This window comes from Parambassis ranga, unplaced genomic scaffold (genome assembly GCF_900634625.1).
Source record: "Parambassis ranga unplaced genomic scaffold, fParRan2.1 scaffold_22_arrow_ctg1, whole genome shotgun sequence".
Classification (NCBI taxonomy): domain Eukaryota; kingdom Metazoa; phylum Chordata; class Actinopteri; family Ambassidae; genus Parambassis; species Parambassis ranga.
Window position 1 is genome coordinate 2,325,034 of NW_021144778.1, and position 15,397 is coordinate 2,340,430.

General features: G+C 43.2%; 1 non-coding gene across 1 annotated transcript; it reads left to right on the forward strand.

Annotated features, from left to right (window-relative positions):
* Positions 1 to 15,277: 15,277 nt before the first annotated feature.
* Positions 15,278 to 15,350, forward strand: trnak-uuu (transfer RNA lysine (anticodon UUU)). The gene has a single exon. It is a non-coding gene; the product is annotated as a tRNA-Lys (tRNA).
* Positions 15,351 to 15,397: the final 47 nt, after the last annotated feature.

Sequence of the window (15,397 nt, forward strand, 5' to 3'; positions counted from 1 at the left end):
CCTCAGCCCAGGTTTTAACCTCTGCTCTCCACCATGCTCCACCCTGCAGGAAGAAACAGTCAGAATGATTTTCTAACCAACATGAGTCCAAACTGCTGATCAACATGAAGCAGAGTTCCTCAGTTTGTCAGAGACACACAAACAGACTGAAACTCATCTGTGTCGACTCCAGAAGAGTCTCTCCTGATCTGCTCTGTGTTTATTCATGTCCTCCATTCTGTGAAATATTGCTCTCTGTCAGTGCTTTACTGTAAAATCCTCTTCATGCAGCAACAGTGTAGGTTTGATCTCAGCATTGTGCATTTATCCAAAGCAGCAAACAAGCCACACTGTCTCTGACTGTTTGTTCCTTTCACTCTATATGCAAACACAAGCCTGGTTCACATGTGTCATGGATGGAAGAGTTTCTGACACACTTCAAATAAATACATTCACTCATGTCTGTGTGTAGTTTTTACAGTGATAATATTGTAGTGTCTCCCTGCTCTCTGTCTCTGACTGAAGGAACTCCTCCTTCTACCATTGTGTTGTTGTCTCCTCTGAAGCTTCACATATGGATTGTTTCAGGAACATTTGTTTGTGGAAATAATTCAGTGGTTCTTACAGCTGAGGACATTAATAAGTAGGGCATCATTTAGTATTTGATCTGCACTAAGTGTGACTGAAAATCAGTCTGTTTGTATTTTGACATGAAGAACGTGTATAAAGAAAAGTGAAGTTAACATGATGGACACTTAATGATGGAGGAAGATGAACATCAGGGATCAGTGATTATTTCTTCTCTGCAGTTTCAATCCATCCATCAACAGCTGTGGATATATGAGCTAAACTGACAGACTGAGGAGGACTCATGCTCTGTGGTCTCTGTGTACCTGAGAGTCTTCAGACTACAATCTGGACTGTTGAGTAAAGCAGACAGCAGCTTCACTCCTGAGTCTCCTGGATGATTGTAGCTCAGGTCCAGCTCTCTCAGATAGGAGGGGTTGGAGGTCAGAGCCGAGGCCAGAGAAGCACAGCCCTCCTGTGTGATCAGACAACCTGACAGACTGGAGGGACAAAACATGTCATGAACTCAAGAAGAAAGAAGAAAATCCAACAGATCTTCAACATGAACATGAAACAGAATTTAACTGACGATCAAAAAGCTGGATCCTGACCTGAGAGTCTCCAGTCTGCAGTCTGGACCCCCTAATCCATGAGACAGCTGCTTCACTCCTGAATCCTGCAGGTCATTATTATCCAGGTCCAGCTCTCTCAGACTAGAGGACTGGGAGCTGAGAACTGAGGACAGAGCTTCACAGCTTCTCTCTGAGAGGTTACAGCTGCTCAGACTGAAAGAAATGCAAATTAGTTGTTATTGATGAATGAATGGAAATTTGTTGTGAATAATGACACTAAATATCTTTTTACTTGTGTAGAATTCAGTGCACATTAGTGTCAATCTGAAAGCCTCCACATGTCAACACATGAACTGCATGTAGAAAAGCTTCAAACATAATGTTAAGGTATGCATTTAAATGATCAACAACCAGATCCTGACCTCAGTGATTCCAGACCACAGTCAGCACTCTCCAGTCCATCACAAAGAAGCTTCACTCCTGAATCCTGCAGGTCATTATTATTCAGATCCAGCTCTCTCAGACTAGAGGACTGGGAGCTGAGGACTGAGGACAGAGCTTCACAGCTTCTCTCTGAGAGGTTACAGCTGCTCAGCCTGAAAGAAATGAAATGTGTACATTTAACAATACTGAATAATTGTAAAAAGTAGAGCAGTGCAATGAAAAAAACAATTCTACAACATGAAAGGACACTATTGTCTAAGCTTAGTAATGTCAGTGGTTATAATTTGTGAATTATGTTTGTACATTTTTTATTATTAATCATCTGTCATTTCTATGGCAGAGAACAGGAATCAGCCAATCAGAAAAAAATGTATTGTTGCCAGGTGAGGTCTGAGATTCAGCTGCAAGCACACGGTGCAGCAGACGTTATGGCATATAGGGCAGGCCAGGAGTGAGAGACAGGGAGCGGGTTTCCTTCTATATTGATCCTCCCTTTGTGTTTCAGTCACTTCATGTGAACTGATTGTGTGCTGATCAACACAAGCAGACACATCAGCACAGATTCATGTGAACTAAGTTACCTGTTGTGCAGCTTTTTTTGGAGGCTTTGGGTAATCTGTTTCTAATCTGTTTAATCTGATCTGTTCTGTGAAGTCTCTAAAACCTGACAGTGCAGCTGATGGCCTCATTGGGAATACAGTGAAACAGAAATGTGGCTTTTGTGGTTAAAGTCATGGTGGCACAGAGGTAGACAGTAACAGATGTAAACATTTTGTTCTAATAACCTGTTAGTGTAGTGCCACCATGAGGCTGACAGAACTGTTTCATTTTCAGTTGGTTTTATATTTGTCATCATGGCTTAAAATAAATAAGGAGTTATTGAATCTCTCAGTAATAGTTGTTGAGTTAACCCTTTACCTCTGTCAGTAAAATAGCTGTTGAAATTAGGGATGTCCCGATTCGATCACGTGATCGGAAATCGGGCCCGAGTACGTGATTTCAGACTCGATCGGAATCGGACATTACCTCCCGATCAGGACTCGGATATATATTTATTAGGGCTCTCAAAGTTAACGCCTTCTGTGCAGGGTGGCTCTGTGTCCTGTAGTGTAGGGGTATGACTAGGCCTGTCGCGATAAACAATAAATCAATTAATTGCACGATAAATTAAATGGGCTAGATAAGTTTTTCGGCCGTGATAAATTACATTTGCATGCTGGTTTGTTTTCCTCTCTCTCTCCCTCTCGCTGCCAAAGAGACTGGATGACAAAAGGCGTCACTCCGGTGCGTCACAGCGCTGCAGGGCTTGGACGTTACAGCAACACAGAGAGCTGTGAAGCTGCTCAACACCGTTTCAACAATTTGCCACAATTCACCACGACACTAAACATGCTCATGTATGTATGTATCACTGCAGCGCCACCCATTAGTCCTCTTGCCCAGTCCTCTGGTGCCATCTCTGCTGTCAGTTTCTATGTGTTTCTGTCTACATGGTGGCGTTTGTAAAATTCACTGCAGCTGTCTGCAGCGGCCTGATGCGCATACACACATGCAAACGCAAACGCGTGCGCACACAAGCACATGTGCGCACAGGTGAGCCCACTCCCAGAGAGTGCGTGTTGTTTCGCTCTCTGTTGCTCATGACGTGCTAGTTGGTTTGACTTAACTCCATTGACTATGCTCAGATAAGCCATGGTAATAGGCCTACCACTACTCATAATAATAATATCAACATTAATATTAATATCATTAATAATAACAATAATAATAATAATGTTGATGATTGGGGCCTTTCCAGTGTTAAATGTTCTTTAGAAATTAAAGTTTATTGATCTTTGAAATGGTGTACCTGCATTGTATGTCGTTATCATTATATTAGTTGAACATGGTCTCAAAACGACAATGTTAGCGATTATCGCAATATTTTCTCTTTAATTAATCAATTAATCACCCAGCAAAATCTGTTATCATGACAGGCCTAGGTATGACAGTTGCTTTTGGTGCAAGGTCTCGATGAGCTGCTGTGTGTCTGAAATCCTGAAAGCCTTTATTCCACAAACACAAGCACCGCATCAGGCCTGCTGCGGTATATGCAGACGTATATGCAGACGTAGTTAAGATCTTCATTAAAAATATAATTTAAAGATGGCCATTTGATTGATGGGTCAAACACTGCACTTGTGTGTATTAAAGGGACATCCAAGATAATAATTAAAACTGAGTTAATCAGGGTTAAGAAACATTGGATAGATACTTTAAAAGAACCTAAAAGCCTGCCCTCATCTGTAATGTGGTGAGAGTTGCTCCTCTGGCACTTCCTGTGTTTTTCATTTCTTGCTCGTTTCCTTGTTTTTGTTCTTTCCAGGCGCTATGGTCCAGCTGGGTGGAGTCGTGGCTTCTTCTCACCTGGGTTCCGTTTCCCGTCATTCCGCCGGCTACTTAAGCGCCGCCTCCCTTCTCCTCGGCGCCAGTTCTTCACTGCTATTTTCGTACTAAGCAACCAGCCACCTTTCTGTCCGTTCTAAGTGACCAGTGACTTACCTTGTTTCTTGCCTAGGCCTCCAGCCACGCCACCCGGTTGTTTCTCGCCCTGGACCTGAGTTGTGCTTCGCCCTCGTGGTTGTTTTTCGTTCCTCCTTCAAGTTACCTCGTAGTTCGCCCTTGTGGTTGTTTTTGGTTATATTTTGGACTCAGCTCAGTTTTCGCCTCAGTGGTAGTTTTTTGTTTTCACTATTAAAGTGAGTAAATGTACCTGCTTCTGGATCTCCGTCTGTGATCGCACATAACATCATCAATATGACTACAGAGGGGAGCGCTACATGTTGTTGAAGTGTTTTCTATATTCACACATGTTTGTCGGAAATATTTTACACCAGAAAGTTCCAACAATTTTATCTTGGAACTCATTTGTACTAGTTATATCTGCAACTCATGCTGATATACAACTGAAAACAAAACCATGCTGCATCTCAAAGAGCTTCAGTAAACCCAAACCTCCCTCATTGATCAGACAACTTGACAAGAGTAGAGTTACAAAATCATAAACTCAAAAAGCAAGAACTAAACCCCTACAGACATTCAACATCTGGGGTTGGGTGGGTTAGTAATGCATCATAAGTTCAAAACATAAGCAGCAAAATCCAACCGATAAACCAATGAAATGTGAAGACTGGATCAACACCCAGATTTACCCTGACCCGAGGATCTGCAGTCTTGGGACTTCAGAGCTCACCCCACCACAAACTTTACATCACAACACATAAAACTATTGAGACTGACCTCAGAGTCTGCAGTCCACAACTCTCCAGAAAACCACGTAGCTGCTCCACATCCTGCAGGTGGTTCCCACTGAGGTCCAGATATCTCAGCTGGGAGGGGTTAGCCTTCAGAGCTGATCCCAGAGAGCTGATCTCTGACAAACCACAGCCACACAACCTAATAAAACAATACAAGACATTGATAGAGCCATTGATACCACTGATCATCTAATAATATGGGATAACATTAAAACATACAGATTACTGTTACTGGGAGGGAAGAAAATAATAATTATTCACTGAATTACTGAGCAACATTTGAACATATGAGTAGATCTGATTTGTCATCAGAGCAACAGTGACTGAAGATACACATGTCTGTGGTCCTTTTCTGTCTGTCAGTCCTGACAGATGATTTAAAAACTGGACCTCAGCCTAATAATAACATTAACTGACCTGAGAACCTGCAGTATGCAGTGAGGACTGTCCAGTCCAGCACATAGCTGCTTCAGTCCTGAATCCTCCAGGTTGTTCTGGTTCATATCGAGCTCTGTCAGATGGGAGGGGTCGGACTTCAGAGCTGAGGCCACAACTTCACAGTGAGTCTCTGAGAGTTTACAGTCAGAAAGTCTGTGATGACAGAAATATCAGAACATGATGAAAGGGACACTTTAAGTAGTAGCAGTGATCTCATTTGATCTGACTGTTTGACATGTAACAATAGTTCTGATCATTCTCATCGTCTCATTTTGACAGTGTATTTCACTTTATTCCTCTGTTGTAGGTTCTTCCAGCTGATATTGCTGAAAGATAAATTCTTCTCTTTCATTCAGAGACTTTAAAGAGTTATTCAGTTGTGTGACATCCTGATTGAACTGTTTGTGTAATGGTATGTGTCTGCATGTTTGCATACCATGATGTTGTGCTGCAGTTTTTGCATCTATGTAGTTTGTGCAGCTCTTTGGCCACATGCAGCTGTTTTAACTACAAATAAAGACACATTTATTGTCCATTCATTTAACAGCTTCAAACAGAAACATAAAAAACAATGTTTTCACAGTAGAAGAACATCCGAGACAAAAACACAGCTGATGTGATGTGTCAATGAACACAAGGAGCTCTGTTAGAGAGAAACACACAGTGTGAATGTGTCTAAGAACTAAACCACTAATCTACACTGATTGGTCACATCTGGACTCACCTGAACTTTCTGCAGTTCCTCACAGCTGGAAGCAGTCTCAATCGTCCCTCCATTGTTGTGTTGTACTTCATCAGGTCTAGCTCATCAAGAACCTCCTCTGACATCTGCAGCATGTAGGCCAGAGCTGAGCAGTGGATCTCAGAGAGTTCCTTCTCTGATCTGTTCTCTGACTGCAGGAACTCTTGGATCTCCTGATGCACTGAGAGGTCGTTCATCTCCATCAGACAGTGGAAGATGTTGATGCTTCTGTCAGGAGACACTGTATGAGTGCTTCTCTGTTTCAGGTTGTTGATGGCTCTCTGGATGGCCTCTGAACTGATCTCTGTCTGACCCAGCAGGTCTTTTAAAAGTCTCTGGTTTGACTGCAGGGAGAGACCATGAAGGAAGCGAACCATCAGGTCCAGGTGGCCAGTTTCACTGTTCAGAGATTTCTCCATGACTCTGTCCAGGATGTCATCCAGAGATGACCTCTTTTTCTTTCCCAGGAAGTTCACCAGCTCGTCATCGTCCCCATCAATGAAACAGCGTATGAGGTGGAAAGCAGCCAGAAACTCCTGAACGCTCAGATGGATGAAGCAGAACACCTTGTCCTGGTACAGGCCTCTCTCCTCTTTAAAGACCTGTGTGAACACTCCTGAGTACACTGAGGCTGCTCTGATATCGATGCCACACTCTGTCAGGTCTGACTCATAGAAGATCAGGTTTCTTTTCTGCAGCTGGTCAAAAGCCAGTTTTCCCAGAGACTGGATCATTTCCCTGTTGTTTTTGTTCCACTGTGGATCTGTTTCAGCTCCTCCATCATATTTGACCCCCTTCAATTTGGTCTGAACTACCAGGAAGTGGATGTACATCTCAGTCAGGGTCTTGGGCAGCTCTCCTCCCTCTCTGGTTTCCAACATGTCCTCCAGAACTGTAGCAGTGATCCAGCAGAAGACTGGGATGTGGCACATGATGTGGAGGCTTCGTGATGTCTTGATGTGGGAGATGATCCTGCTGGCCTGCTCCTCCTCTCTGAACCTCTTCCTGAAGTACTCCTCCTTCTGTGGGTCGGTGAACCCTCTGACCTCTGTCACCACGTCCACACAGTCAGGAGGGATCTGATTGGCTGCTGCAGGTCGTGTGGTGATCCAGAGGCGAGCAGAGGGAAGCAGCTTCCCCCTGATGAGGTTTGTCAGCAGCACATCCACTGAGGTGGACTCTGTGACATCAGTCAGGATCTCATTGTTGTGGAAGTCCAGAGGAAGTCGACACTCATCCAGACCATCAAAGATGAAGACCACCTGGAGGTGCTGAAAGCTGCAGATTCCTGCCTCTTTGGTTTCAGTGAAGAAGTGATGAACAAGTTCCACCAAGCTGAACTTTCTCTCTCTCAGCACATTCAGCTCTCTGAAAGTGAATGGAAATGTGAACTGGATGTCCTGGTTGGCTTTGTTTTCAGCCCAGTCCAGAGTGAACTTCTGTGTTAGGACTGTTTTCCCGATGCCAGCCACTCCCTTTGTCATCACTGTTCTGATTGGTTCCTGTCTTCCAGGTGAGCCTTTAAAGATGCCTTCTGGTCTGATGCTTGTTTCTGGTCTGTGTGCTTTCCTGGATGCTGCTTCAATCTGTCTGACCTCATGTTCCTCATTGACCTCTGCAGTCCCCCCCTCTGTGATGTAGAGCTCTGTGTAGATCTGGTTCAGAAGGGTCGGCTCTCCTGCTTTAGCGATCCCCTCAAACACACACTGGAACTTCTTCCTCAGGTTAGACTTGAGTTTACGTCCACACTCTGCAGCAGGAGTTCCTGAACAAACAATAAATGTCATTAATAAGTGAACGCTACAATAAATGTGTCAAATAAATATTTTCTGTCTCCATGAAATCTGTTCATCAGTTGTAGACAAACAGTTTGTGTTTTCAGTCAGAAGAATTCACAGATGTCTGCATCATATTAACAGCAGAGTGTGTAAATGTAAACTTCATTTCCTCTTTCCATCATGTTAAAGCTCTTCAAATCCTCTTACTGCTCTGCAGACGCTCAGCCAGCTCCTCCTGCTTCATCCTCCTCAGGAAGTGCACTGTGATCTGCACTAATGACTCTCTGCTGCTCCTCTGCTCTTCATCCTCCTCATCCTCCCTCTGACTCTCTGAGCATTCTGGGTAATCTGGACTCAGGAGCTTCTGGATCTTCTTCAGCTCATCCTTCACAAACCTGACAATGTTCTCCTCCAGCAGCTGGAACAGAACAACAGAGTATAAACTCTCAGACTTTGAGGAGCAGAATAACAGTTTAGTGTTTCATGATATTACAGCTTATGTTCATACATGTATTACTTCAATCTACAACATTAGATATGAAGTGTTGTGTATGCACAGCTGCTGTAGTTATAAGTATTACTACCACAGTTCTGTCTCTGTGAATGCTTGCTCAGGGGTCAGGCTCTGGGTCTCTGTAGAGCACCAGGACTGTTGTGTTGTAGTTAGAAGCTGTTTGTACTCACCATAAATATGGCGTCCTGAGCAGGAGTCTGAACACTGGGTTGCTGCAGTCTGTGACAGAAACATCAGCATTTAACAACACAATCACTTCACTAAGTGTTTTGATGTGTTTTCACTTTAAACAGACACACAACAGTCAACAGACTGCTGACAAACAAGCATTGTTGTATTAAAACTGAAAACTATCCCAACTCCACACATCCAGCTCATGTTGAACCTGTTGCTGCTGCTTTAATGACTGAAGCACAGCTTTAAGAGTTCCATTCCACTTCCACTGTCATCATATGTTCACATTGATTTAGACCAGGGGGGTTCAATTAAAGTCCCTGAGGTCCAGCTGTTCACATTTGCTCCAAGTCAAAGGTCTGAACTGATGTCTAGCTTGTGTCTTATTAGCTTCCCCTATGTCCACATGTTCACGTGTTTCAGTAATATCTATTGTCAGTTTTCAATGCAGGAAATGTTTACCTGGGGCACAGCTAGCTCTGTTACCATGAATAAAAGTAGTCCCAGGCAAATACATTGAAGGCCTTTATTTCAGATTAAAGAAACTGAAACCTCAGACTGAAATAAATACAAAGTGCAACAGTCAATGGACTGGTGAAGAAAATTAATTAATACACAAAATGTGTGTATTAAAAATGAAACCTATCCTGACTCCACACTGTTCAGCTGCATCCAGCAGGTTTGTAATTTGTTCTTCTTCACATATTCTGCTTTAATGGCTGCCAGCACAGCTGTAAGAGTTCAGTTAAATCATCATGTTTCTCTTTCTTTAACATTAAACGATGTGCAGCAGGATGGGTTTGTAATGAATCGCAGTCAGACAATGTTGCAGTGTGATGATATAGAGTCTATATCATCACACTGCAGACCTTTGTTATTTCCTTTACTTAAAGCCTTCAGAAACCACCATGAGATGATAACATGACAACATAAATACATACTGATACTTTCTATTATACATCTACAAACACAGACCTGCTTATGGGTCTTTTACAGAGCCAAGCAGACCCACATGATCATTGAAGAACTCTGCTAAGTTACAGAAACAGGACTTAAAGTGGTATCAACATTTTTGAAATGTTCACTTTTCATGGACACAGAGCTGGATCAGTGTCCATGATGGCCACTACAAGAGACTGAACAACTGTTATCACACAATTTATTTGATCACAATTTGACCAAATTCAACCAAAAACACCGAAGAACAGAAGCCACCTTAAAGTTCTGCACAGGCTGTGTTCAAGTCAGAATAATCAGCAGTGTGAGGTACGTGCAAAAATCCAAACCAGGACCCTGGGAATCTGAGGAGGAGACTAGCTCCTAGCTACATATAGGCTGACAGCTACAGTCGTTTTGGGAAGTTGGTCAAACTTTCTATATTTCTGCATAAATATGACCCGAAACACGATCAATGCTGAATTCTGCAGGCCAACAAATAAACTTTACTGCTGGACTGCATGTGGTTCAGACGAGTCCAGATGGAGATGAGGTGAGGTGAGGTGTCATGCTGCATGCTGTGTGTCAGTCATGATGTCAGTTTTAGCTACGGTCTGCTAACATGAATCTGTTAATGACAGACTGATTCACATTGAACTGAAGTATGGATCCTTTACTCGCCGTCAGCTAGTTTTAAGAGTTCAAATACACAGTATTGCTATATTAGCCTAATGTACTAGCGGAGCATCGTCTGTTAGTGTAATATTTACATACAGTGTATGAATCTATCATTTATTTAAATGTTTTATTACTGAAATGTCTTTCCATACTTTGTTTCAGTGGGCTGCCTTTCTAGTACAGTGAGGCAGATGTTTAAGTCATGTTTATGCAGACATATAGAAGATTTTAAATGATTCATACACTTTGAAGCAGCACTGTAAATATGCATTACTCTGTGCTACAGATGCTCCAAACCATCAACCACCTGCAGAGCAAACAGACACATACAACCCCAAGAGTCCAGCAGAGCTCATCACAGCATGGAGACACTTCCAGAGTGATTCTTACCTTTGATCATCAGATGGCTGATCAGCTTTGAAATCAATGGGCTGAATCATCGACCGATCACTTTTCATGGACACACAGCTGGGTCCAGGTCCAGCAGAGTCTGCTCTCACATCCTGGATCCTGATAGAATCACAAACACTGACTCTGAGCTTCTTCTGGAAAAATGATGCTGAACATCATGTTACACTTTAAATGTTTAATAATGATGGAAACAAACTGCAGCTGTGACATTAACTCTGACCTTTGACCCTCAGATGGATCAACATCTTTGAAATCAGGGGGCGGATCCTTTGACCAATCACTCTTCATGGACACACAGCTGGCAGGTCCAGGTCCAGGTCCAGGCCCAGGTCCAGGCCCAGGTCCAGGTCCAGGCCCAGGTCCAGGTCCAGGTCCAGGTCCAGGCCCAGGTCCAGGTCCAGGTCCAGCAGAGTGTGCAGTGTGCTGCTGCTTTGGTCTTGAACACACAGATGTGTGAATAATGTGAGTGTGAGCTCTGACATGGAGAAGAGTCATGGACAGTCAGAGACGGTCCTCTTACCTCTGAGCTTTGGTCCGGCTCTCATGGTCCCCACACAGAGGGCTTTTAGAGGGAGGGACTCCCTCCTCTCTGTCCTCACACTGACTCATAGCAGAGCTCACACCTTCACACAAACACAGCAACATGACACAGAAACACACAGTCAGCATGTTGTTATTGATCCTTCATGTAGATGCTAACAGGCTAATCATGCTGTTAGCTTAGCATCAGAGCCTCAGACCAGGTTTGGTTCTCAGGCTTTTATTTTGGTGAGTCTGTAAACACACCAACATCTCTGATGCTGTTATTATTGATGTCACATGCTGTAAGTGGAACAGTGCACACACACATTCAGTGTTTGCTTCAGAGTTCTGTCACTTCTCTCCATGTGTGAACATGTGAATAAATGAACATGTGTTCATGTGTGTTTCTGTCACAGTGTGAACAGACTGAGTGAAGCACTGAGACCTTCCTCTGTAACAGTCTGTGGACTGTTTTCTATAGAAAGGACAAACACATGAGCAGCTACTGTCTGAGCTCTGAGGACTGACACACTTCTCCTCATGGCAAATATTAGATTCACATATTTATGAACCCTTGAAGAGAAAATGTTTCTTCTGATGAGTTTCAATCATCAATATGAATTCATGAAAAATAAAACGCACCACAGGCGCGTCAAACCTGAAACAGACTGATCTGATAAAGTCAGAATAAAGCGACCTTTTCTCCGCTTGAAGCTTTGAACGAGTCGATCTGAGTTTCAGAGCAAATGAAGCTGCTGAACTTTACAGAGAGAACGATCAACAGAGACGCTTGTTGTTTGTCTGTCTGACATGAATTGAATTACAGTAACTCCACACAGCTCAGTGAACACAAAAACTCAGAAAGCTGTCAGACCGGTTCTGACACTCCCTGCATTTCTCACTGATCATGTGACCTGAGAGCTGTGTTCTACAGTCTGCTGTGACTCGAACAGAAAAACACTACAAGTAACAACTTGTTCTGAAACAGCTGTTCATCTGCTATAAAAGTCATCAAAGAGCAAAGAGAAAGCAGCCAATCAGCAGCAGAAACATCTGTACTGTACCATCAGTCAGTGATGCAGCACAGTGTGATCAGACATGGAGAGATTTCTCTGGAAGGACTCTCACCTGCTGGATCAGTTCAGATGGACTTACAGACACTTTCCAGCTTCCTGTGTGGAGAAGAAGCTGCTCCTGGTCCTCCTCAGTCCTGCTGTCTGACACAATCTGATCTGAGGACGCCGTCACTTCCTCACAGCCTCACAGTCTGAACACGTCAGTGACGGTGAAACCGGTCCGACAAGTGTCTGAAAGACATTTCCTGATTCACTTCTACTGTCTGTCCACTAGATGGAGCTCAGCAATCAATGAACTGCAGATCAGCACAGGATGGAGCAGAGCAGAAGCAGCATGGATCACACACCTTACAGTCAGTAAGCCTCAGCACCATGGAACTCTCAGCTTAAGGCAAGACACAAAGACAACTGGTGAAGACTGGACTTTGTAAATAGACAAATGTACTACTTGTGTTCATGAACAATTTAAGTTGAAGTTAGCAAAAATAGCTACAATGTTATGCTTTAGTTAAGTTTATTGTGTTATCTTGAAAAGTGTTTAACACCAGGTTTAATTTGTCTTTAAGGTTATCAACCTAGGCGATTCTAGGCGGTTAAGTGATTCTAATCAAACCAAACCAAGCAATCACCATTGCCACTGCAACTTAATGTCATCATACCAACTTGCAATAAAAGGAAAAGAAGAGCTTTGAGTTGTCAGTTGAAAAGTGCCTTCACCAAACAAGCAAACTACCTGAGCTGGGCTGCTGGGAACATGACAAAGACTGAGCTACAAGAGGAGTTCAAAACACTTACCCTTCATGCCAGGAAAGTCAGTGAGTAATGATGACTACTGGACCGGACTGTTGGCGGACATCACAGAGGCTGAAGGGGTGGATAAAGAAGCTAAGCGCGCAGTTGCAGGCAGACCTGGGAAAGACAATGAAAGATTGTGAAACCAGACTGGAGGAAGTCAAAAGGACAGTCCAGCACAATCTCTGGTCCAAGTATGGAGAGGATGAGATTGAGTCTGCTCTCTCTAACTAGGGATGTGCGATTTGACAATAAATGATCGTGAAGGATTTGAATGTGTCAACGATGTGCCAGAACAGAAACATGAACCTGATTGGAGCGGACAGTTTGTTTGATCTGTACCTATTCATGATCAATGTTTATAGATCAGAACAATTTAAGTGTGATGTAACTGTTTTTGTACACTTGTTTCATTTATTGTGTTCATCACGTGTAAAGAACTGTGACATAAAAACAGCTTTTATGTCACTAACTGTGTCCCTGCTGTGACGGCGCTCTGCCAGCAGGTGGCGCTGCAGTGCAGCCTCAGATGGCTCAGTCTTCTGTATTTCACTGTATATATTACTTCTATATTGTGGATTTATGGTCTGTATTCTCCAATATTCTTTGCATGTTATTCTTAAGATAACACACATCTGTTCAGGAGGACTGTGGAGTTCATGGAGTTTATTCATGTCTGCTGATCATAACTACACTCTGACTGTGCTTGTGTTGCAGCTACGAACTGAACATGGCAGAAAAGTCAGAGAGCAACAAACTGCTGTCTTACATTCATCCTTCAGCTCTGTGTTCTAAGAGTCTGAGAATATGTGATTTCCTTTATTTACAGTGGTGCATGTCATGTGACTTTACTAATGCAACATGTATGATAATGTTCTGTCTCCTCTCATTTCCAGACGTGCAGCCAAAAACATGTGCAGTGATGATATGTGACGGTATCATCATGGTCTCAGAGAGAAGAGCTGAGTGTCTGTTCTGATCTGTGGATGCTTGTGTCTCTTCTCCCCTGTAGTTTCCTGCTTGTTGCTCCGTCACACGCCCTCTGCTGGTGAGCCGCGTCATTACACACAACCGCTCATGTAATGAGGCGAATTTATAAATTTTGACTTTATGTGGAGGAGGGATTGATTTTGGAATGAGGAGGCTGCAACCTGCGATGGCACCACTAGATGTCAGCTTTTCACAGCATTGGTGGTTCAGTGGTAGAATTCTCGCCTGCCACGTGGGAGGCCCGGGTTCGATTCCCGGCCAATGCAATGACCCTTTTAACTGAGGAACATGTGAGGGGACATATATTCACCTTCACATCTATGCTGTTGTTCAGCATGTTGTTTTTATATGTGTTAACAGACCTATCTGACTTCTGTTAACATCACTGTGACACACACACAGAGGCTCTACACTTCACAGACGAGCTTCAGTGGTACAGTGCACATCACATTTGAAACAAGAGCACTTACCATCACTGGTAGTGAAGGTGTCACAGGAAGAATTACTGTCATGTTTTACCTTTAGAGCCTTTTTATAGAACACATTCATTTGATTTGAATTAAGAATGTTTGTTGGTGCAGTAGCCAGCATGAGCACTGTAGATGTCTTTATTTAAAGAAGAAAAAGAGAAAAGACCATGTTTCACCTCTTTCTGAGCCTCGTTAGTGCAGTAGGCAGCGAGTCAGTCTCATCATCTGAAGATTGTGACTTCAACTCTCACAAGGGGCACTTGTTTTAGAGCCAGAATACAGATTACAAAGAGCACACTGTATATTTACATGTCATCCAGGTCATGTTCATAGAGACCACTGAAGCAAGGCTGAAGCTGGGCATTGTTGGGAGCCAGTGTGCAGGGCAATAGTTGCTAGACAGCAAGCCTTATCTAGACATGGAGGACAGTCTCCTCATGGAGGACAGTGATATGCAAAGTGCTCAATGACACAATATTATAACAAATACTTATGAGACATTATATAAGAAAGATCAGTGCATCATGACTTCAGCTCCATTCAAAGCTTTAGGAGGCTTCATGGCCTCCATCACTCCATAAGACTGTTCCATCTGTTGTTTGTTTCACTGCAGCTCATCTAGTAATAATGTGTAACACATATATGAACATCAAGCTGATCATGTCATGCTAAACTGAGTCCTTGGAAGAGAAAACTGACATGTAACAAATAACAATTTCACTTTGTAGATTAAAGCAACATGTGTTTACACCAGAATTGGTCCTGTCAGCTGATATGAACAGGACTTCCTCCTCCACCCCCTCCACTGTCTGCACACACAGGAAGTTCACCCTTAATCAATGCTCTCTGTTTCAGTTAACCTGTCCGCACAGAATTAGTCTCTGACACAACATGTAGAGCCTGGATAGCTCAGTCGGTAGAGCATCAGACTTTTAATCTGAGGGTCCAGGGTTCAAGTCCCTGTTCAGGTGGAAAGCTTTGTTCTCCTGTGACACAGTTCTAGGATGGCCATGTAGCA